This window comes from Bos indicus, chromosome 7 (assembly GCF_029378745.1).
Source record: "Bos indicus isolate NIAB-ARS_2022 breed Sahiwal x Tharparkar chromosome 7, NIAB-ARS_B.indTharparkar_mat_pri_1.0, whole genome shotgun sequence".
NCBI lineage: Eukaryota > Metazoa > Chordata > Mammalia > Artiodactyla > Bovidae > Bos > Bos indicus.
Window position 1 is genome coordinate 9,386,988 of NC_091766.1, and position 25,613 is coordinate 9,412,600.

At 40.0% G+C, this 25,613-nt stretch overlaps 1 pseudogene; it reads left to right on the forward strand.

The window, feature by feature from the left end:
- Positions 1–4,165: 4,165 nt before the first annotated feature.
- Positions 4,166–4,927, forward strand: LOC139183966 (olfactory receptor 7A10-like; annotated as a pseudogene).
- Positions 4,928–25,613: the final 20,686 nt, after the last annotated feature.

Genomic DNA, 25,613 nt, shown 5'->3' on the forward strand with positions numbered 1-25,613 from the left:
AAATAAAAATGTATTTGAAAAGATGTATACATCCCTATGTTCATTGCAACTTTATTTACCATAGGCAAGATATGGAAGCTACTTATCTATCAATACATTAATGGATAAAAATATATATGAGATACACACAGTGAAATACTACATGCACTCACACAAGGAAATACTACTCAGCTATGAAAAAGGAGCCATTGCCATTTGAGACAACATGGATGGACCTCATGAGTATTATGCCACATGAAATAAGTCAGGCAGAGAAAGACAGATACTGTATGGTTTCACTTATATGATTGCACTTATGTATGGAATTTAAAACAAACAAACAAACAAAAAACTCGTAGATACAGAGAAAAGCTTGTTGGTTATCAGAGGATGAGTGAACTGGAGTGGGTGAACAAAATGGTTGAAGGGGGTCAACTGTAATGTGACAGATGTTATTCTGGGGGTTCTTTCCCATGGATTTTAGATGTTTAGCAGCATCATTTCAGACTTTATCTGACATTCAACGGGAAAACATTTCTAGTTGAGAACCACTGGTCTAGTTTGAAAACTAGAAGTATCCTGATGGATTTACAATCAAGAGCCATCACATACTCAGATGATAACATTGCCCAGTTCACTAAAGACCTTCAAGCCCCATTTCTGCAGGGGAGAATAAAGTTCTTAAAATGTACTTCCTCATAGATGAGATGATTGTAAATACTCAATCAAACAATCCATATTCGGTACTAAGCTCAGGTTTTAGTAAAATAAATAAATAAATAAATAATTAAATGTATCTCTCATCATTCACAAGTGTTTTATAATGAACTAAAATGACATCTCTGAACTACAGATGTAAGTATAAAATCCCTATGAACTACAGATGTAAGTATAAAAATCCCACGTGTAATGAAGACAATGTACTTCATGCCCAACCTTTATTACCAAAAGAGCTCAGTCCCCGCCCCCCGCCCCCAACACACACTCTTTGTTGAAAGGAGAATAGAAATGTTCATAGGATTCAGGGCCTGTGCCTCCACCACAGGTCAGTGATTTGAAGATGCAAGAGACCTGATCCAGACAGGTTCCTCAGTCTTAGATTTGGAGAAAACTCTAACTCAGAGTTGAGATAAGGTGCTAGGAGATTTAGATATCTGAAAGGGAGGCTACTTCATGGAGGAGTGAAAAACAGAGAACAGAAATGGATTCACTTGACTTCTACCCTGCTCTCCTGTTAATTGAGAATCATTAAGGAAATTTTCCTTCCTTCCTTAACAGTTTTCCAGGGGAATTATGAGGTTTAGAGCTTGAAATAACAGAGAGAAACATGCCTAATTAGCAGATATAGGGAGTTATAAATATATCCACATTTGCAGTTTCTCAGCAAGTGTAAACTTGGGCTGGAAGGGTCCTTTTCCCTCTTTATTTGGAGTCCTAATTCTGGTTGGGGGCTGTAGCTTTACTCATTCCTGCTGTTTTGTCTCCATCACCAACCATCCAAGGGAGAATTCAAATGTCCCTGTTGGAGACCATCCTCTCAGAGTTCCCATCCATGTGAGTCAAACAACCCAGCTGACTACGCATAAGGTCAGAGAGAATGGAAGCCAATTCAATTCAAGCCAGAGGCAATAGATTACTGTATCTATTTATTTGCTTGATAAATTAATTAATGTATCTATTATAGTAGTCACATAAAATTTACAGTGCAGCAATGCTACTTACATCTTTGACCATATTTCACAGTCTTTATCATGAAATTACTATTATGTCAGTGCTAGAAAAAGATGTTGAAGTTGTTAAATTCACATTGACTCCTATCAGGGGTGATTTTCCCCCTGGGGACACACTGAACAATGTTCTGGGACATTTTTGACTGTCAACCTAGAGGAAGGAAGATGGAGACCATGGATGCTGTAAACATCTTTCAATCTACAAGACAGAGCATAAAAGAGAATGATCTGGTTCAGAAAATTAATAGCCCTGAGACTGAGTATCCCTGGGGTAAAGCATATCAGTGAGGCAGTGTGTGTGTGTTCAGTTGTGTCTGACTATTTTGCGACTTCATGGACTATAGCCCACCAAGCTCCTCTGTCCATGTTGTCATTTCCTTCTCCAGGGAATCGACCCAGGGATCAAAGTCACATCTCTGGTGTCTTCTGCTTTGGCCGGTGGATTCTTTGCAATCTAGCACCACCTGGGAAGCCCAAAGAATATCTGTACTTGTGATATTTATAGCTCTTTTTGGGTTGTTAATACTTTATGTTTATGCTAGCAAAATTAGAGTACTTTCTTTGCTACTAGTTTAAAAGTTCCAACCTCAACCATCATAACAGTTCTTAATCCCAGTCTTTTTCCCAGGCTGATAGGTAAAGATGTTTCATGTTTTCTTAAAATATTGCTCAGTTAATCTTCATTTCCAGGGTCAGTCTGTTCCCCTGTCCTTGAGGCCAGTTCTTGGAATTGTGGCAGCTTTTAGGTCATGGCTACAGTCTGGTCCTCATGTAGTTAACTTCTTTCACCTGATGAGGGTTTCAGTATCTATAAGACAACTCACAGGATACAGCTCAGAATATTATCTACAAATCTTTTTTTTTTTTTAATCTAAATCTTGAGAAGGAACTAAAGGTCCTTGACTGATTCTGCTTAATGACTAAACCCCTATTATTTAGTCTGTTGGACTGGTTTCCTTTGTTTCTGCATTTTCTCACTGCTCTAAGTTCTTCTCCAGCTGAAGTTTTTCTACACACAGAAGACAGGTGGAACACAAGGTGAAGGTGAAGACCATAAGGCTCTCCTCCATTTCAGTTTCACTTGTAACATCTCCTCTTTCAGTTCTGATGTCATTTATTTGAGTCCTTGCCATTCTGTCTGCTGGGTACACACTTACACACATACTTTTGCATCTCCCTCCCATTCTTACTAGAGGTTATGATTGATGTGTCACCATGTTTGCCAGTCTTACCCAAAGCACATGAAAAATAGAATACTGTACTCTCCTTTATGCTTGCTTTCTTTCTCATCATACCACTTGTCCCCATCAGAAGTGATAGATAATCTTAAGTTTGCGTATATATTTTTCGATCAGTGACTTGTAGGGAGTGTTGCTTTTCAACATCTTATATTCATTGCCTAGGCAATGGTGAAAATATGGTCATACTACAATTTACATTCCTGAAATAGATGGGTTTCTCACCAAAACTATAAAATTCATCCTGCCCTCTTAGGGAAAAAGCTGATTGGGAAAGCAATTTCATATCAGAAATGGTACAGGGGGATTCATTAAAGAAAATCAGATCCATACAACAAATACAAAAATTAATTTTTTTTATTAAAAAAAATTTTTTTTTTACTTTACAATATTGTATTGATTCTGCCACACATCAACATGAATCCACCATGGGTGTATGCATGTTCCCCATCCTGAACCCCCCTCCCACCTCCCTCCCCATACCATCCCTCCAAGTCATCCCAGTGCACCAGCCCCAAGCATCCTGTATCGAACCTGGACTGGCAATTTTGAATCAGTTCTAATGAGGTGGATGAAACTGGAGCCTATTATACAGAGTGAAGTAAGCCAGAAATAAAAACAACAATACAGTATACTAATGAATATATATGGAATTTAGAAAGATGGTAACGATAACCCTGTATGCGAGACAGCAAAAGAGACACAAAAATTAACTTATTGACTGCAAAGTATACATTATATAATTTAGAATATGTGAATAATGCAAGTTTGTGTGAATATTGGTGCTTCCCAGGTGACTCAGCAGTAAAGAATCTGCCTGAAATGCAGGAATCACAGGTTCAATCCATGGGTTGGGAAGATCCCTTGGAGAAGGGCATGGAATCCACTCGAGTATCCTTGCCTGGAGAATTCCATGGACAGAGGAGCCTGGCAGGCTATAGTCCATAGTATTACAAAGAGTCAGACACAACTGAAGCAACTTAGCACACACACCCTCACATATTTGTATTAGTCATGTTATTTCCTTCTTTCCTAGAAGTTACTTCCATCATATGCAACCAGGCAATGATACATGGATTTCAGGATTTCTTCTTCTGAGATTTTCAGAGCAACCAGAAGTGCACCCTCTCATATTTGGGCTTTTCTTATCCATGTACCTGCTCACTGTTTTTGGAAACCTGCTTAGCCGTCAGTTCAGACCCCAACCTCCACACCCCTATGTACATCTTCCTCTCCAACCTGTCATTTGTAGATATCTGTTTCACCTCTACCACCATCCCAAAGATGCTGTGGAACATCCAAACCCAGAATAAAGCTATAACCTATGAAGGCTGCATCACACAGATTTATTTTTTCACCCTCTCTGCAGTGTTGGACATTTTTCTCCTGACCATGATGGCCTATGACCGCTTTGTGGCCATCTGCCACCCCTTGCACTACACAGTCATCATGAACCCCCGGCTCTGTGCACTTCTGGTTCTAATGTCCTCGATCATATGTCTTCTGAATTCCTTGTTACAAAGCTTAATGGTATTGTGACTATCCTTCTGCACAAACTTGAAAATCCCCCACTTTTTTTGTGAACTCAATCAAATGATCCAAATTGCCTGTTCTGACACCTTTCTTAATAACATGGTGATGTATTTTGCAGCTGTCCTGATGGGTGGTGGTCCTTTCACTGGTGTCCTTTACTCTTACTCTAAGATAGTTTCTTGCATACGTGGAATCTCATCACTTCAGGGGAAGTATAAAGCATTCTCTACCTGTGCATCTCACCTCTCATTTGTTTCCTTATTTTATTGTACAATGCTAGGGGTGTACCTTAGCTCTGCTGGTACCCACAGCTCACGATCAAGTGCAACTGCCTCAGTGATGTACACTGTGGTCACACCCATGCTGAACCCCTTCATCTACAGTCTGAGAAATAAAGATATAAAGAGGGCTCTGAAAGCACTCTTTGTGAAGCAAACTACAAAATGATCAATTGTCAGAATACTGAGGAAATGCACATGATAGCAGAAGACAAAGCCCCAGCGTCAGAAATTTTGAATATTTAATCAGATTGTTAAAGTAATATTTTTCTCTATTTATTTCCTAATGTTTTTTCCTTGACCTCAACTTCTTTATCAGGTTTAAATAACTGACTTTATCAACCTTTCTGCTCTCTGATATCCAACAGCTTTGCTCATTGCTGTTTTCATGTTTTCCCAAATTTATTTTCAACCATGGCTCAGAAATATTTGGAAATCCCCATTTACCTAATGAAACAACATTTTAGAATATTTCATATTATATACATCATATTAAATACTTTTTCTGTTGTTTTACTACTGGAATTGTCATACATTATAGTACTCTGATGAAAAAAGGTACAACTGATGATGAAAGCAATTTATATAAGTTAATAATGGAGGAAAATCTGAGACCACTTTTTGCCTTTTTATCAAACATTTCTTTCTATAGCTCTACCTTAACTGCTCCTACTTACAATATCGATTGTACGTCAAGGCTGTATGTTGTCACCTTGCTTATTTAACTTATATTCAGAGTACATCATGAGAAACACTGGACTGGAAGAAGCACAAGCTGGAATCAAGATTGCAGGGAGAAATATCAATAACCTCAGATATGCAGATGACACCACCCTTATGGCAGAAAGTGAAGAGGAACTCAAAAGCCTCTTGATGAAAGTGAAAGTGGAGAGTGAAAAAGTTGGCTTAAAGCTCAACATTCAGAAAATGAAGATCATGGCATCTGGTCCCATCACTTCATGGGAAATAGATGGGGAAGCAGTGTCAGACTTTATTTTGGGGGGCTTGAAAAATCACTGCAGATGGTGACTGCAGCCATGAAATTAAAAGACGCTTACTCCTTGGAAGGAAAGTTATGACCAACCTAGATAGCATATTCAAAAGCAGAGACATTACCTTGCCAACAAAGGTTCGTCTAGTCAAGGCTATGGTTTTTCCTGTAGTCATGTATGGATGTGAGAGTTGGACTGTGAAGAAGGCTGAGTGCCGAAGAATTGATGCTTTTGAACTGTGGTGTTGAAGACGGCTCTTGAGAGTCCCTTGGACTGTAAGGAGATGCAACCAGTCCATTCTGAAGGAGATCAGCCCTGGGATTTCTTTGGAAGGAATGATGCTAAAGCTGAAACTCCAGTACTTTGGCTACCTCATGCGAAGAGTTGACTCATTGGAAAAGACTCTGATGCTGGGAGGGATTGGGGGCAGGAGGAGAAGGGGCCAACAGAGGATGAGATGGCTGGATGGCATCACAGACTCAGTGGACATGAGTCTGGGTGAACTCCAGGAGCTGGTGATGGACAGAGAGGCCTGGCGTGCTACGATTCATGGGGTCGCAAAGAGTCAGACACGACTGAGTGACTGAACTGAACTGAACTGAAATGTGTTAAAGCTGGCCACTTGGTATTATTCTCCTCATTAGAGTTCTGATACTTTTTTCTTATTTTTTTTTCTTTTTCTTAATTCAGTGTCTAAAATGCTGACTTTAGTCACTGGCAAAATTATTATCAAATACATTTCTTCAAGAGGAGTATTTATTCTAAGATAAACTTTAATAAATATGCTGACCTAATATGACCTTAGATTCATAGATGACCTTAAAAAAGATGAAGATTTTTAAATCATATACTGAGTTATTTTGCAAAATATTTATTTTTCATACTGTACATTTATTCACTGGAATATGGACATTTTGGGTGTTGGTTAGTTGTGTTTGGGTGTTAGTTGTTTGGGTGTTAATTAGTTGTGTCCCACTCTTGTTTGGGTGTTAGTTAGTTGTGTCCAACTCTTTTGTGACCCCATGGACTGTAGCCTGCCAGACTCCTCTATCCATGAGATTTCCCAGGCAAGAATGCTGGAGTGGGTTGCCATTTCCTTCTCCAGGGGATCTTCCCAATCTACATCTCCTGCTTAGCAGGTACATTCTTCAACACTGAGCCACTTGGGAAGCCCAGAATATGGAGAACTGTTGTCCATAGAATAGCGCTTTTATATATGTGTGGAAATTTGATTGGTACTTTTTAGTTTTATTGATGTATTATCTTTTTACCACTTCAAAATGTTTAATGCTGCCTATAGTATGAGTCCTTCTATTGCTATAAGGGAAATATGTCCCCTCTCCTACACTTTTTCATGAACACTAAAGTAATGGTGGATGAACATTATCAATGTCACCAATTATATGTTTCCTTTATGCACAGGAATTTTTTCATGTTTATTTCCAAAAAGTGACTCAGGAGAGCATGAATTCCTATCAATTCACATGAATGAAGAGCACTAGTATTCCCACACACACATGCATGTCCTTTCAACTGTTTCTGGTGACCATAAGCACTTTATAATAGAGTCATCTGAAATAACAAAATAATCAAGAGTACTGTCTTCAAATATAAGAAAAATACCAAGAATAATTAGCAGATTATTGTCTTCATTCTTACTTCTATTCACTTTGCTAATTGTATCAGTTAGCTGTTGCTGCATAACCAGCTATCCTAAGAGCAAATGATATAATATAATTCCTTTCTTACCAAATGATAATATATGATGTGATATGTATTACACATATATAATTGGAGCTCCACTGCTCTCTTCTTGAGTATAATAGTGAGCTAGGAGAATTTACATCTGTTTCTAAGGTTTGTTAATAACACGTGTGGTCAGGTTGCACTTCTTTCTACAATCAGTTTATCATATTTTTATACCTAGGTTCATATTTTATTTTAGAAAAGAAAAAGTATCAAATGTGAATTTAATTTATCTATATCATTCCTGTATCTATATGGATACCATTTGTTTCTTCCCAGGTAGAAGAGATACCTCCTATCACTGCCCAGTCTGAATCACCTACTAGTCCTCTAGATACTACTGTGGTACATTCATTGTTACATTTTCCCTTCTGTAAAGTGTATTGGGCTTTAAGTATGACACAATATACACTATACATAATTAAAACATATAATTCAATAAATTAAAGAGCCATACCAAAATTACAGTACTACTTCATGTTTCCATTTGTATATAATTCAAGAACGTCCCCAATAAATTTCAGTCTTTTTATGTGATTCTTAACAATATAACATTTCTGAGCCTAAATTTTCTTATTTCTAAATGTCATGTAGTACTGTAAACATAACATCAGGCAAATATTATATGAAATAAATTAAATGTGCAGACATATTTTCTCAGGCCCAAAGAAAATATTCAAAAGAAAGTTGTGTGCATGTATATGTAAATTCATTTATATAAATTTTATCGCAAATAAACATACACATATTTGTACACAAAAACAGACTCCTGATCTCATATTTTGTCTTTAAAGGAAACTTGGAGAGGATTAAAATGTAAAAAAATGAATCTAAAAATTAACATGAAATAGAAGAGTGTAGAAATTTACACAAAGATTTAAAGTAAATGCTATAAATAAATTTAAATGATTAATGACTTTATTTACTTAATGTCTCAAAAATGAGAAATCCAAATCACATTTACATTTGTACATGATAAATATTCTACTGATTAAAGAGACTGAATATCTCCAAATTAATTTTTGATTTCTTCTTCTGCTTAAGATGGGGTCACGACATTGAATGCCTTTACAGGGGAAGCTGAATGAATGAACTGAGACACTTAATATCAATTTCCTCAGCAAACTTTTATTAGTTAAATGTTTATATTCAATTCCCAATGCTAATTTTAAATACCATACTAGTGATAGAAAGCAAATATGTGTATATATCTTTTCTTATTTTTGGTAAATGTCTTTATATTTTTAATTTTTATTGGGGCAGAGTCACTCCACAATGTTGAGTTAATTTCTGCTGTACAGTGAACCCCAACCCTAACCCTATACAGAGAAGTGAATCAACCACATGCATATGTATATCCAAGGAACTCTGCTCAATGCTCTGTGGTGACTTAAATGGGAAGGAAACACATATATGCTCTTACAATTCTAGGGTCAGAAGCCTGAAATGGGTCTCACTGGCTGAAATCAAGAGGTTTGAGGGGTGTGGCTAAAATGGCAGAAAAGAATGACCCTGAGTTCATCTCCTCCCATGGTAAAACCAAAACTATAATTCACAGAGCAGCTATTGATGAGAACTATCCATGAGAAGACTAGCCAAAATGATTTTCATGACTAAAGATATAAAGAAGAAAACACAGCACAATGAGTAAGAAGGAAGGAATGCAATATATACCCAAGATTTCATTTACAAGGAGGAGACTCACACAGGAAGATAATCACAACTTCAGAGGTTCTCCCCAAGAGTGCTGGGTCTGAGCCCCACAACAGGCTCTCCAGACCAAGAGTCCTACACTGGGAAGACAAGTCTTCAAACCATCTGGCATTGGAGTTCAGTGGGGCTTGCATATTGGAGAGTCAGAGGGCTACCGAATAAAGATTTCCCTCTTAAAGGGTGCATGAAAAATCTCAGTTGCTCTGAGACAGCACAGTTCAGTTCAGTTCAGTCGCTCAGTCGTGTCTGACTCTTTGCGACCCCATGGATCGCAGCACGCCAGGCCTCCCTGTCCATCACCAACTCCCGGAGTTAACTCAAACTCATGTCCATTGAGTTGGTGATGCCATCCAGCCATCTCATCCTCTGTTGTCCCCTTCTCCTTTTGCCCCCAATCCCTCCCAGCATCAGAGTCTTTTCCAATGAATCTGTGAGACAGCACAGAGACAGTTATTTGAGAAAAGACTGGGTCAGATCCACATACTTAATTTGACAAGCTTCTCAGATAGTCAAGAAACTCCTGGGACTGCCCTTGAGGATATAGACACCAGCAACAGTCATATTGGGGACCTCATTCTAACATGAGGACACTGCTGCTGGCAAACACCATTTTGGAGCCCTCCCTCTAGCGTTCTAGCACAATAGTTTTACCTATCCGCCAGTGAACTAAACCAGTCAGCTTCAGCCTCAGATCCAGCCACCCCAGGATTTGGTTCTGCTATCTAGTAGGCCTCACCAACCCCAATAATCCCTGGGTTTTAAAGCCAACAGAACTGTTTGTGTTCTGTTTCCCTAGGAATGCTGTACAATTACATGTGCCAGGATCCAGACCTCCACACCAGCAGCCTGGTATTAGCCCTGGAAGCACACAATCAGTCATGCTGGAACCAGACCATATAATTCTAAAATTTGTGTGTAAACACAAAAGACCCGACATAGGTAAGGCAATCTTGAGAAAGAAGAAGAAAGTTGGAGGTAACACACACTTTGATTTCAAACTACACTACAAAGTCACATAATCAAAACTGTATGGTTCTGGCTCAAAACAGACATATTGATCAATGAAACAGAATACAGTGTCCAGAAATTAACTCTCACTGGTATGGACAGCTAGTCTATGGCAAAGGAGACAAAATGTACAATAAGGAAAAGAAAGCATTATCAGTAAATGGTGTTGGAAAGTTAGACAGATAAATGCAAAAGAATGAAATTGGACTACTGAGAAATCAGACCATGTACAAAAATGAACTCAAAATAGATTAAAGACATATGCAAAATCTGAAAGTATAAAACTCCTAGAAGACATGGGCTGTATGCTATTTGAATTTTGTCTGAGCAATATTTTTTTGATCTATTTTCTTGGCAAGGCAAATGAAATAAAAAATAAGCAAATTTGCACAGTGACGAAAACTTTCAAGAAAATGAAGAGGTGTGCTACTGTGTGTGTTGTGTGTTTCTGATTAGTTGTGTTTGACTCTGTGACCCTATGGATTGTAGCCCACAAGGCTCCTCTGTCCATGGGATTTCCTGGCAAGAATACTGGAGCGGGTTGCCATTTCCTCCTGCAGGAGATCTTCTCAACACAGGGATTGAACCTGCATCTCCTGTGTCTCCCGCATTGCAAGTGGGTACTTTACTGCTGAGCCACTAGGTGAGAGAAGGTAATTGCAAATGATATATCTGAAGAAGGGTGGATAGCCAAAATATAGAAAGATCTCATTTAACTTAACATTAAAAAAATAGTAATTAAAAATGGGCAGAAAGCCTGAATTGGCAGTTTTCCAAAAACACACACTGAGGCCAACAGGCATATGAGAATATGTTCAATATCAGTGCATGTGTGCTAAGTCATTTCAGTCATGTTTGACTCTTTGTAACCCCATGGGCTGTGGCCCACCAGGCTCCTTTGTCCATGGGATTCTCTAGGCAAAAATACTGGAGTGGGTTGCCAGGCCCTCCTCCAGGGGATCTTCCCAACACAGAGATCAAACCTAGGTCTCTTACATCTCCTGCCTTGGCAGGCAGACTCTTTACATCTAGTGCAACCTGAGAAGTCAATATCGATAATTACCAGGAAAATACAGATCAAAACCACAATCAGATACCGCTTGACACCTATTAGAATGGTCACCTTCAAAGAGACAGGAAATAATAAGTATTTTGAGGATGTGGAGAAAAGGGAATCTTTGTGCCCTGTTTGTGGCATTGCATATTGGTACAGCCATTATAAACAACAGTATGAAGTTTTCTAAAAATAATTAAAAATAGAACTTCTAGGGAGAACAAGATGGCAGAGGAGTAGGTGGATGTGGAGTACATCTCTCTCCATGGATATATCAGGAATGCACTTTCAGACACAGAAGTGCACACATAATACCAATTGAGAGTGGACAGGAGTACATGACCGGTGGGAAAGAATATATACAACCAAACAAAACTAGGTAGGATGAAGGAACTAGGGGGGAAATAGGAGTGTTAGTTGGACTGGACCTGCCCTTGGCTAATTGGGGAACTGAAGCAGGGGTCTGGTCCCCAAATCAGGACAATTGTCTGAGTCAGAGGAGAAACATTTAAGGCTGCAAGTGAAACAGCTGATCTGTTGCAGCCTAAATGGAATGAGAATCATATAGTTCTTGCCACAGCCATACATATCCTGCAGAGGAATGCAGGTCCCCTGGAAGGCACAGCAGCTGGGAGCTGGAGTTTAGGGATTGTGGAGCAATCCTAGGGCGAGGGCTGCTATTGACTGCAGAGAGATGGATCGAGCAGATGTGAGGGAGGAGATTGTGGTGGGAAATGCCTGTGAAGGAAAGCCAGGCAGCCATGGAAGTAAGGCGATACTGCTAGTCAAGCATAGGGGGTTGAGCCATCACCATAGCCTCTCTCTCCCCACATGCCAGTATAGGAGGTGAACAATAGAAAGGCTGGCCCATCGAGAGCCCGACCCACTGAACTACAGAGTAGGACTCCATCCAGGATACTCTTTTAAGTGACTGATGCACAGAACTACAGAGTAGGACCCCACCCAAGGTGGCCCTTTAAGTGCCTGATGTGCCGATCTACAGAGTAGGACCCCAGCCAGGGGGGCCCTTTAAGTGCTTAAAGGGTTGATGCTATGGAGAAAGACTGACCCAAGAGGCCTTCTGATTGCCAGCTACAAGAGGCTCAAAAAGACTATGATAGGGCCTGCAGTGGAGGCAGTCCATGTCCCTGCACACTTGGTGCTGCCAGGGTCCCCACAAGCCAAGTAGCTGTGCTACCTTCATGCTCAACCCTTACTGGGGCAGAGCTGTCACAGCCAAAAAAAATCTTGCGTCTACACATGCAGGGTGGTTTTGATCATGTCAGACACTTTGTGACCCTGTGGACTGTGGCCTGCCAGGCTTCTCTTTTGGGGAGGTCTCAAGGCAAGAACACTGGAGTGTATTAGCTAATACCAGTTGCCATACCCTTCTAGAGCACTATATTTCCTGCTTCCTTAGCCACCAACTCCTCTGAGTTACCTGGTGCTGCCAGAACCCCTGCTATGCAAGCATCTACACCACCTCCACTCCTGGCTCTCACTGGGGTAGACCCAAGTCCTCCAGGGCAGCCTCAGGAGCAAACCCCAGTGGACGACCCACATGCAGAGGTGGGAATAAAACCATAATTGAAACCCAGGGGCAGTGTGTCTAAGGAAAGACCTCAAACCTTCCCACCAGCTGTACAAGCTGCAGATTAAATCCACATGACAACTAGTCAGACTCTGTGTCTATGGAATATATAAAAGGACCTTGAGACCTCCCACAAAAGAAAATGCACTAATTCTGATAGCTGTGGACATTGGAGGCAAGAACACACAGGAGTAGAACCAGATTCGAATCTGAGCTGCCCCCAACAGCAGTTCCAGAGACCAGCACAGTGTTGGAGGGCATCCTAGGGAACCAAGGTGGACTCTGACTCCTAGAGAGGAAAAGACACTGACAGCAGTGACTCAAGAAAAACATTTATTATTCTTATGTTTTCACTTGTTCTGTAGAGTATTTTTTCTTTTTTTCTTTTTATCTCCCTCTGTTGTAGATACCAATTTTATTGGCACTATGAAATCTAATCTTTGCCTCCGTCACATTTTTTATTGTTGTTATCTACCTCTGCCTCTAAGTTGGGTTTTCACAGTTCTGTAAAGTTTTCCTTTTTTAAAAATTTTCTTTCTTCTTCCTTGTTTTCCTTAATTTTAATTTTTTAGACCTATTACTTTTTTTTACAATTATTCCTTTTTTTGCTTTTCCTACTGTTATTTTCCCCTTGCAGTTAATCTTGAATATATATAAATCTTCTTCATCTACCTCTATTTAACTTTGCATATCTATTCTCTCTTTTTTTCTGTCCTTTCATTTCAATATATTTGTTAGTTTTGCTTCATTGCTTTATTCCCAACTTAGCACCTTGATTTAGTTTAGTTCTTCAGCTTGTGCTTTACTTAATTTTTATCTTAACTGATAAATATAATTTTAGATTTCCTTTGATCACCAGGTCAAGCTACTGTACTTTATTTTTGTTGGACTGTTTTGATTTTGCTTATGGGTTTATATGTATATGTGTATATTCCATTATTTTAATTATTCTTTTCTTGATTTTGTAACTGCCATTTGTCTGGGGTTCATCTTTGGTTTCTCATTTTGGGGCATTTATTTTAATCTCATGTAATGCCATAACAAACCAATTGTGGAATCTTTGTTCCTGACCAGAGATCAAGCCCTGAGCCTTTGAGGTGGGAGCACTGTCTCCAAGATCCCAGACTATCAGAGAATTAGCCCTAAGGAGTATCAAATAGTGACAACTCACACAAAGGAAACCACTTGAATACAAGACCCAGTATCACCCAACCACCAGTAGCATCCTGTGCAGGACACCTCATCTAAACAACAAACAAAACAAAAATACAAACCCAAACATCAGCAGATAGAATTACCACCTCACTCAGCTATGCCCATCAGAGGAAAAACAAACAAACAAAGAAAAATTCAGCACAAATCTCACCCCATACAAAGCTTACACAAACCACTGGACCAACCTTAGGAGGGCAGAAACCAAAAGGAAGAAAGAATTCAACCTTGAAGCCTGGGAAAAGGACACCTCAAACACAATAAGTTTAAAAATATATATAATGAAAAGGCAGACAATTACCACACAAATGAAGAAACAAACTAGAAACATAGAAGTCCAAATAAATGGAGAAGAAATAGGTGAACTACCTGGAAAAGAATTCAGAATAATGATGAAAGATGATAAAAATAAAAGACGAAAAAAAAAAAAACAAACTTGAAAACAGAATGGAGAAAGTTCAAGAATCAATTAACAAAGAACTAGAAGAATAAATAACAAACATGCAGAGACAAACAATACAATTGCTGAAATTAAAAATACTCTAGAAGGAAAAATAGCAGAATATCTAAAGCAGAAGAGAATCAGTGAGCTGGAAGATAAAATGGTGAAAATAACCTCTGAAGAGCAGAATAAAGTAAAAAAATGAAAAGAAGTGAGGATAGTCTCAGGGACCTTTGGGATAATATCAAATGCACCAACGTTTGAATTATAGGGGTGCAAGGGGGCGGTCCTAAGATGGCAGAGGAATAGGATGGGGACACCACTTTCTCACCCACAAATTCATCAAAAGAACATTTAAACGCTGAGTAAATTCCACAAAACAACTTCTGAATGCCGGCAGAGGACATCAGGCACACAGAAGAGCAGCCTATTGTCTTCAAAAGGAGGTAGGAAAAATATAAAAGACAAAAAAAGAGACAAAAGAGGTAGGGATGGAGCTCCATCCCAGGCAGGGAGTCTTAAAAAGAGAGAAGTTTCCAAACACCAGGAAACACTCTTACTGCCGAGTCTGTGCCGAGCCTTGGAACCACAGAGGGCAACATAACCAGGAGGAAAAATAAACAATTAAAACCCACAGATTAGGAGCCCAGCAGTAACTCTGCCAGCAGAGAAGCAGCGCAGACACCTGCACCTGCCACTAGCAAGCAGGGGCTGGGCAGGGAGGCACGGGCTGCACTGCCTAGAGTAGGGATCAGGCCTGAATGCCCCAAGGGTAATCACAGCGAATTAATTTGTGCTAGCAAACCAGACTGTGGGATAGCTACCACGTGAAAAGCCCTAAGACACCGCCAGGCCCGCGCACAAAACGAAGGGCTGGACAGAATTAGCCAGCTGCAGTCCATCCCCCTCCAGTGACAGGCAGCCAGGGCTGGAAGGGGGCAATTGCAGCCCCAGAGAGACATTATCTACCTAACTGCAATCAGGCTTCTTTGCTATCTAAGACTTCTTAGGGTTCCGGACAGTCATCATCTGCCTGAGAAGGAGCACTGGTTGTACACCCAGATAACCGAGCAGCAGGGACAGGAGAAGTGATAAGTTGCAGTGACCATGCTCACCAAACACCTCATCACCCGAGCTGCTCAGAGCTGGGAGGGCAAAAAACGCAGGCCCAACAGGGTCTGCGCCTCTGAGGACTACCCGAGTGCCTGAACCTGAGCAGCTGAGACCTGGGAGGTGCATGCAGCCCAGGGTTGGCCTCGAATGGTTCCCAGCAGAGCAAACTAGAGCCTGAGCTGTGTGGGCAGGGAAGGTGTACGAGCCATGAGTGGGTGCAAGCCCAGTGTGTCTGAGACACTGGGAGCACACACCAGTGTTATTTGTTTGCAGCGTCCCTCCCTCCCCACAGCTTGACAGAACAAGTGAGCCAAAAAAAAAAAAAAAAAGTGTTCACCACTGTGTCCCTTGTGTCAGTGTGGAAATCAGACACAGAACAGACCAGCAAACAGAAGAAGCTAAAATTGAGGGAACCACCCTGGAAGTGACAGCTGCAACAGATTAAAACCTGGTAGTTAGTACAGACTACATAGGAAAGGGACTGTAGATCTTGAGAAATATAAGCCAGACCAAGGAACTATCCTAGTGGATGTGATGGAATTCCAGTTGAGCTATTTCAAATCCTGAGAGATGTTGCTGTGAAAGCACTGCATGCAATATGCCAGCAAATTTGGAAAACTCAGCAGTGGCCACAGGACTGGAAAAGGTCAGTTTTCATTCCAATCTCAAAGAAAAGCAATGCCAAAGAATGCTCAAACTACTGCACAATTGCACTTCTCTCACACACTAGTAAAGTAATGCTCAAAATTCTCCAAGCCAGGCTTCAGCAATATGTGAACCGTGAACTTCCAGATGTTCAAGCTGGTTTTAAAAACACAGAGTAACCAGAGATCAAATTGCCAACATCCACTGGATCATAGAAAAAGCAAGAGTTCCAGGAAAACATCTATTTCTGCTTTATTGACTAGGTCAAAGCCTTTGACTGCATGGATCACAATAAACTGTGGAAAAATCTGAAGAGATGGGAATACCAGACCAACTGACCTACCACTTGAGAAATTTGTATGCAGGCTAGGAAGCAACAGTTAGAACTGTACATGGAACAACAGACTGGATTCAAATAGGAAAAGGAGTACGTCAAGGCTGTATATTGTCACCCTGCTTACTCAACTTATATGCAGAGCACATCATGAGAAATGCTGGGCTGGAAGAGGCATAAGCCAGAATCAAGATTGCCAGGAGAAATATCAAGAACCTCAGATATGCAGATGACACCACCCTTATGGCAGAAAGTGAAGAGGAACTCAAAAGCCTCTTGATGGAGGTGAAAGAGGAGAGCAAAAAATTTGGCTTAAAGCTCAACATTCAGAAAACAAAGATCATGGCATCTGGTCCTATTCCTTCATGCGAAATACATGGGGAAACAGTGGAAACAGTGTCAGACTTTATTTTTGGGGGCTCCAAAATCACTGCAGATGGTGACTGCAGCCAAGAAATTAAAACACGCTTACTCCTTGGAAGAAAAGTTATGACCAACCAAGATAGCATATTGAAAAGCAGAGACATTACTTTGCCAACAAAGGTCCGTCTAGTCAAGGCTATAGTTTTTCCAGTGGTCATGTATGGATGTGAGAGTTGGACTGTGAAGAAAGCTGACCACCAAAGAATTGATGCTTTTGAACTGTGGTGTTGGAGAAGACTCTTGAGAGTCCCTTGGACTGCAAGGTGATCCAATCAGTACATTCTGAAGGAGATCAGCCCTGAGATTTCTTTGGAAGGAATGATGCTAAAGCTGAAACTCCAGTACTTTGGCCACTTCATGTGAAGAGTTGACTCATTGGACAAGACTCTGATGCTGGGAGGGATTGGGGGCAGGAGGAGAAGGGGACGACAGAGGATGAGATGGCTGGATGGCATCACTGACTCAATGGACGTGAGTCTGAGTGAACTCTGAGAGATGGTGATGGACAGGGAGGCCTGGTGTGCTGCGATTCATGGGGTCTCAAAGAGTTGGACACGACTGAGTGACTGAACTGAACTGAACTGACTGAAGGAACTATCTGAAAATGAACTGACCCCATACTGCCCACAACAACACCAATGTCCTAGATATATTTTTACTATTTTTAGTATCATTCTTTTTTTTAACTTTTGTTTAATTTTTAAGTCCTCTATTGTTCCTTTAATTTTCATTTTTATAACCTACTAATACTTTTCAAAAAAAGACTATTTTTAAAGCAAACTTCATATATATTTTTTAATAATTTTGTGACTTTTTTTTTCTTCTTCTTTTCTATAATATTGTATTTTTGAAAATCCAACATCTACTCTAGAATTTTAATCTTTGCTTTTTGGTATTTGTTATCAATTTCGTACCTTTAAGAACCCAATCTTCGTACCCATTTTTACTTGGGAGCGAGATTACTGGCTTGACTGTTCTCTCCCCCTTTGGACTCTCCTTTTTCTCCACCAGGATGCCTCTGTCTCCTCCCTGACCCTTAACTTCTCTACCCAATTCACTAAATCTCTGTCTGTTCCAGATGGTGGAGAACACTTAGGGAACTGATTACTGGCTGGGTCTGTCTCTCTCCTTTTCATTCCCCCCTTTTATCCTCTTGGCCACCTCTGTCTCCTTCCTCCCTCATTTCTTCTTTGTATAACTCCATGAACATCTGTGAGCGGTCCAGACTGTGCAGCGCATATAAGGAACTGACTACTGGCTAGCTTGCTCTATGCTCTTTTGATTCCACTTCATCTGATTGGGGTCACCTCTAAGTCCCTCCTCCCTCTTCTCTTCTCCATGTAACTCTGTGAAACTCTCTGGGTGTCCCTCGCTGTGGAGAAACTTTTCATCTTTTACCTAGATGTTTTATTAACAGTGCTGTATAGAATGAGAAGGCTTGAGACTACTGTAAAAATAAGATTGAAAACCAGAATCAGGAGGCTTAAGTCCAAATCCTGAGAACATCAAAGAACTCCTGACTCCAGGGAACATTAATTCATAGGAGCTCATCAAAGGCCTCCATCAGATCAGATCAGATAAGATCTGTCGCTCAGTCATGTCCAACTCTTTGTGACCCCATGAATCACAGCACACCAGGCCTCCCTGTCCATCACCAACTCCTGGAGTTCACTCAAACTCATGTCCATCAAGTCAGTGATGCCATCCAGCCATCTCATCCTCTGTCGTCCCCTTCTCCTCTTGCCCCCAATCCCTCCCAGCATCAGAGTCTTGTCCAATGAGTCAACTCTTCACATGAAGTGGCCAAAGTACTGGAGTTTCAGCTTTAGCATCATTCCTTCCAAAGAAATCTCAGGGCTGATCTCCTTCAGAATGGACTGGTTGGATCTCCTTGCAGTCCAAGGGACTCTCAAGAGTCTTCTACAACACCACAATTCAAAAGCATCAATTCTTCGGCGCTCAGCCTTCTTCACAGTCCAAGTCTCATATCCATACACGACCACTGGAAAAACCATAGCCTTGACTAGACGGACCTTTGTTGGCAAAGTAATGTCTCTGTTTTCAATATGCTATCTAGGTTGGTCATAACTTTCCTTCCAAGCAGTAAGCGTCTTTTAATTTCAGGGCTGCAGTCACCACCTGCAGTGATTTTGGAGCCCAGAAAAATAAAGTCTGATACTGTTTCCACTGTTTCCCCATCTATTTCCCATGAAGTGATGGGACCGGATGCGATGATCTTCGTTTTCTGAATGTTGACCTTCAAGCCAACTTTTTCACTCCCCACTTTCACTTTCATCAAGAGGATTTTTAGTTCCTCTTCACTTTCTGCCATAAGGTTGGTGTCATCTGCATATCTGAGGTTATTGATATTTCTCCCAGCAATCTTGATTCTAGCTTGTGCTTCTACCAGTCCAGCATTTCTCATGATGTACTCTGCATAGAAGTTAAATAAACAGGGTGACAATATACAACCTTGATGAACTCCTTTTCCTATTTAGATCCAGTCTGTTGTTCCATGTCCAGTTCTAACTGTTGCTTCCTGACCTGCATACACATTTCTCAAAAGGAAAATCAGGTGGTCTGGTATTCCCATATCTTTCAGAATTTTTCATAGTTTATTGTGATCCATGCAGTCAAAGGCTTTGGCATAGTCAATAAAGCAGAAATAGATGTTTTTCTGGAACTCTCTTGCTTTTTCCATGATCCAGCGGATGTTGGCAATTTGATCTCTAGTTCCTCTGCCTTTTCTAAAACCAGCTTGAACATCAGGAAGTTCACGGTTCACATATTGCTGAAGCCTGGCTTGGAGAATTTTGAGCATTACTTTACTAGCATGTGAGATGAGTGCAATTGTGCGGTAGTTTGAGCGTTCTTTGGCATTGCCTTTCTTTGAGATTGGAAGGAAAACTGACCTTTTCCAGTCCTGTGGCCACTGCTGAGTTTTCCAATTTTGCTGGCATATTGACTGCAGCACTTTCACAGCATCAGCTTTCAGGATTTGGAATAGCTCCACTGGAATTCCATCACCTCCACTAGCTTTGTTCATAGTGATGCTTTCTAAGGCCCACTTGACTTCGCATTCCAGGATGTCTGGCTCTAGGTCAGTGATCACACCATCGTGATTATCTGGGTTGTGAAGCTCTTTTTTGTACAGTTCTTCTGTGTATTCTTGCCACCTCTTCTAAATATCTTCTGCTTCTGTTAGGTCCATACCATTTCTGTCCTTTATCGAGCCAATCTTTGCATTAAATGTTTCTTTGGTATCTCTGATTTTCTTGAAGAGATCCCTAGTCTTTCTCATTCTGTTGTTTTCCTCTATTTCTTTGCATTGATCGCTGAGGAAGGCTTTCTTATCTCTTCTTGCTATTCTTTGGAACTCTGCATTCAGATGTTTATATCTTTCCTTTTCTCCTTTGCTTTTGACTTCTTTTCTTTTCACAGCAATTTGTAAGGCCTCCCCAGACAGCCATTTCGCTTTTTTGCATTTCTTTTCCATGGGGATGGTCTTGATCCCTGTCTCCTGTACAATGTCATGAACCTCATTCCATAGTTTATCAGGCACTCTATCTATCAGATCTAGGCCATTAAGTCTATTTCTCACTTCCACTATATAATCATAAGGGATTTGATTTAGGTCATACCTGAATGGTCTAGTGGTTTTCCCTACTTTCTTCAATTTAAGTCTGAATTTGGTAATAAGGAGTTCATGGTCTGAGCCACAGTCAGTTCCTGGTCTTGTTTTTGCTGATTGTATAGAGCTTCTCCATCGTTGGCTGCAAAGAATATAATCAATCTGATTTCGGTGTTGACCATCTGGTGATGTCCATGTATAGAGTCTTCTCTTGTGTTGTTGGAAGAGTGTGTTTTTATGACCAGTGCATTTTCTTGGTGAAACTCTATTAGTCTTTGTCCTGCTTCATTCCTTATTCCAAGGCCAAATTTGTCTGTTACTCCAGGTGTTTCTTGACTTCCTACTTTTGCATTCTAGACCCCTATAATGAAAAGGACATCTTTTTTGGGTGTTAGTTCTAAAGGGTCTTGTAGGTCTTCGTAGAACCGTTCAACTTCAGCTTCTTCAGCATTACTGGTTGGGGCATAGACTTGGATTACTGTGATATTGAGTGGTTTGCTTTGGACACGAAAAGAGATCATTCTGTCATTTTTGAGATTACATCCAAGTACTGTATTTCGGACTCTCTGTTGACCATGATGGCCACTCCATTTCTTCTGAGGGACTCCTGCCTGCAGTAGTAGATATAATGGTCATCTGAGTTCAGTTCACCCATTCCAGTCCATTTCAGTTCACTGATTCCTAGAATGTTGACATTGACTCTTGCCATCTCTTGTTTGACCACTTCCAATTTGCCTTGATTCATGAATCTGACATTCCAGGTTCCTATGCAATATTGCTCTTTACAACATCAGACCTTGCTTCTATCACCAGTCACATCCACAGCTGGGTATTCTTTTTGCTTTGGCTCCATCCCTTCATTCTTTCTTGACTTATTTCTTCACTGATCTCCAATAGCATATTGGGCACCTACTGACCAGGGGAGTTTCTCTTTCAGTATCCTATTATTTTGCCTTTCCATACTGTTCATGGAGTTCTCAAGGCAAGAATACTGAAGTGGTTTACCATTCCCTTCTTCAGTGGACCACATTCTGTCAGATCTCTCCACCATGACCCACCAGTCTTGGGTTGCCCCATGGGCATGGCTTAGTTACATTGAGTTAGACAGGCCTGTGGTCCTAGTGTGATTAGATTGACTAGTTTTCTGTGAGTATGGTTTCAGTGTGTTTGCCCTCCGATGCCCTCTTGCAACACCTACCTTCTTACTTGGGTTTCTACTACCTTGGGCGTGGGGTATCTCTTCATGGCTGCTCCAGCAAAGCGCAGCCATTGCTCCTTACCTTGGACGAGGGGTATCTCCTCACCACTTCCCTTCCTGACTTTCAACGTGGGCCTCCATACCTACACTGAAACCTAGCACCACCCTAGGGCCAACAAGTTCCAGAGCAAGACATACCACAAAAATTCTCCAGCAACACAGGAACACAGCCCTGAGCTTCAATATACAGGCTGCCCAAAGATACTCCAAAACCATTGACATCTCATAACTCATTACTAGACACTTCACTGCACTCCAGAGAGAAGAAATCCAGTTCCACCCACCAGAACACCGACACAAGCTTCCCTAACCAAGAAACCTTGACAAGCCACCGATACAACCCCACCCACAGCAAGGAAACTCCATAATAAAGAGAACTCCAAAACTGCCAGAATACAGAAAGGCCACTCCAAACTCAAAAATATAAACAAGATGATGAGACAAAAGAATACCCAGCAGGTAAAGGAACAGGATAAATGCCCACCAAACCAAACAAAAGGGGAAGTGATAGGGAATCTACCTCATAAAGAATTCCGAATAATGATAGTGAAAATTATCCAAAATCTTGAAATAAAAATGGAATCACAAATAAATAGCCTGGAGACAAGGATTGAGAAAATGCAAGAAAGGATTAACAAGGATCTAGAAGAAACAAAAAAGTGTCAATATATAATGAATAGTGCAAGAAATGAGATAAAAAACACTCTGGCGGGAACAAATAGTAGAATAATGGAGGCAGAAGATAGGCTTAGTGAAGAAGAAGATAGAATTGTAGAAATAAATGAATCACCGAGGAAAAAAGAAAAACGAATTAAAAGAACTGAGGACAACCTCAGAGACCTCCAGGACAATATTAAAGGCTCCAATATTCGAATCATAGGAGTCCGAGAAGAAGAAGTCAAAAAGAAAGACCATGAGAAAATACTTGAGGAGATAATAGTTGAAAGCCTCCCTAAAATGGGGAAGGAAATAATCACCCAAGTCCAAGAAACCCAGAGAGTCCCAAACAGGATTAACCCAAGGCAAAACACCCCAAGACACATATTAATCATATTAAAAAAGATCAAACACAAAGAACAAATACTAAAAGCAGCAAGGGAAAGACAACAAATAACACACAAGGAGATTCCCATAAGGATAACAGCTGATCTTTCAATAGAAACTCTTCAGGCCAGGAGGGAATGGCAGGACATACTTAACGTGATGAAAGAAAATAACCTACAGCCCAGATTACTGTACCCAGCCAGGATCTCATTCAAACATGAAGGAGAAATCAAAAGCTTTACAGACAAGCAAAAGCTGAGAGAATTCACCACCACCAAACCAGCTCTCCAACAAATGCTAAAGGATCTTCTCTAGACAGGAAACACAAAAAGGGTGTATAAACTCAAACCCCAAACAATAAAGTAAATGGCAATGGGGTCATACTTACCAATAATTACCTGAAATGTAAATGGGATGAATACTCCAACCAAAAAACAAAGACTGGCTGAATGGATACAAAAACAAGACCCCTATATATGTTGTCTACAAGAGACCCACCTCAAAACAGGGGACACATACAGACTGAAAGTGAAGGGCTGGGAAAAGTATTCCACGCAAATAGAGACCAAAGGAAAGCAGGAGTAGCAAAACTCATATCAGATAAAATAGAGTTTAAAACAAAGGCTGGGAAAGGAGACAAAGAAGGACACTACATAATGGTCAAAGGATGAATACAAGAAAAAGATATAACAATTATAAATATATATGCACCCAACATAGGAGCAACACAATATGTAAGATAAATGCTAACAAGTATGAAAAGGGAAATTAATAATAACACAATAATAGTGGGAGACTTTAATACCCCCACTCATAACTATGGATAGAACAACTAAAGAGAAAATTAACAAGGAAACACAAACTTTAAATGATAGAGTAGACCAGTTAGACATAATTTATATATATATATATATATATATATATACACACACACACACATATATATATATATATATATATATATATATATATATGTAGGATATTTCACCCCAAAACAATGAATTTCACCTTTTTCTCAAGTGCACATGGAACCTTCTCCAGGATAGATCACATCCTGGGTCAAAAATCTAGCCTTGGGCCATAAATTGAAATCATTCCAAGCATCTTTTCTGACCACAATGCAGTTAGATTAGATCTTGATTACAGGAGAAAAACTACTAAAAATTGCAACATATGGAGGCTGAACAACACATTGCTGAATAACCAACAAATCACAGAAGAAATCAAAAAACAAATCACAATATGCATAGAAACGAATGAAAACGAAAAAATAACAACTCAAAACCTATGGGACACTGTAAAAGCAGTGATAAGGGGAAAGTTCATAGCAATACAGGCACACCTCAAGAAAGAAATCTTAAAAATTAGGGCAGAAATAAATGCAAAAGGAAACAAAAGAGACCATAGCAAAAAGCAACAAAGGCAAAAGCTGGTTCTTGAAAGGATAAATAAAATTGACAAACCATTAGCCAGAGTCATCAAGAAACAATGGTAAAAAATCAAATCAATAAAATTAGAAATTAAAATGGAGAGGTCACAACAGACAACACAGAAATACAAAGGATCATAAGAGACTACTATCAGCAATTATATGCCAATAAAATGGACAATGTGGAAGAAACTGACAAATTCTTAGAAAAGTACAACTTTCCAAAACTGAACCAGGAAGAAATAGAAAATCTTAACAGACACATCACAAGCATGGAAATTGAAACTGTAATCAGAAATCTTCCAGCAAACAAAAGCCCAGGTCCAGACGGCTTCACAGCTGAATTCTACCAAAAATTTAAAGAAGAGCTAATACCTATCCTACTCAAACTCTTGCAGAAAATTGCAGAGGAAGGTAAACTTCCAAACTCATTCTATGAGGCCACCATCACCCTAATACCAAAACCTGACAAAGGTCCCACAAAAAAAGAAAACTACAGGCCAATATCACTGATGAACATAGATGCAAAAATCCTTAACAAAATTCTAGCAATCAGAATCCAACAACACATTAAAAAGATCATACACCATGACCAAGTGGGCTTTATCCCAGGGAAGCAAGGATTCTTCAATATCTGCAAATCAATCAATGTAATACACCACATTAACAAATTGAAAAATAAAAGCCATATGATTATCTCAATAGATGCAGACAAAACCTTTGACATAATTCAACATCCATTTATGATAAGAACTCTCCATAAAGCAGGAATAGAAGGAACATACCTCAACATAATAAAAGCTATATATGACAAACCCACAGCAAAGATTATCCTCAATGGTGAAAAATTGAAAACATTTCCCCTAAAGTCAGGAACAAGACAAGGGTGCCCACTCTCACCACTACTATTCAACATAGTTTTGGAATTTTTGGCCACAGCAATCAGAGCAGAAAAAGAAATAAAGGAATCCAAATTGGGAAAGAAGAAGTAAAACTCTCACTGTTTGCAGATGACATGATCCTCTACACAGAAAACCCTAAAGACTCCACCAGAAAATTACTAGAGCTAATCAATGAATATAGTAAAGTTGCAGGATATAAAATCAACACACAGAAATCCCTTGTATTCCTATACACTAATAATGAGAAAATAGAAAGAGAAATTAAGGAAACAATCCCATTCACCATTGCAATGAAAAGAATAAAATACTTAGGAATAT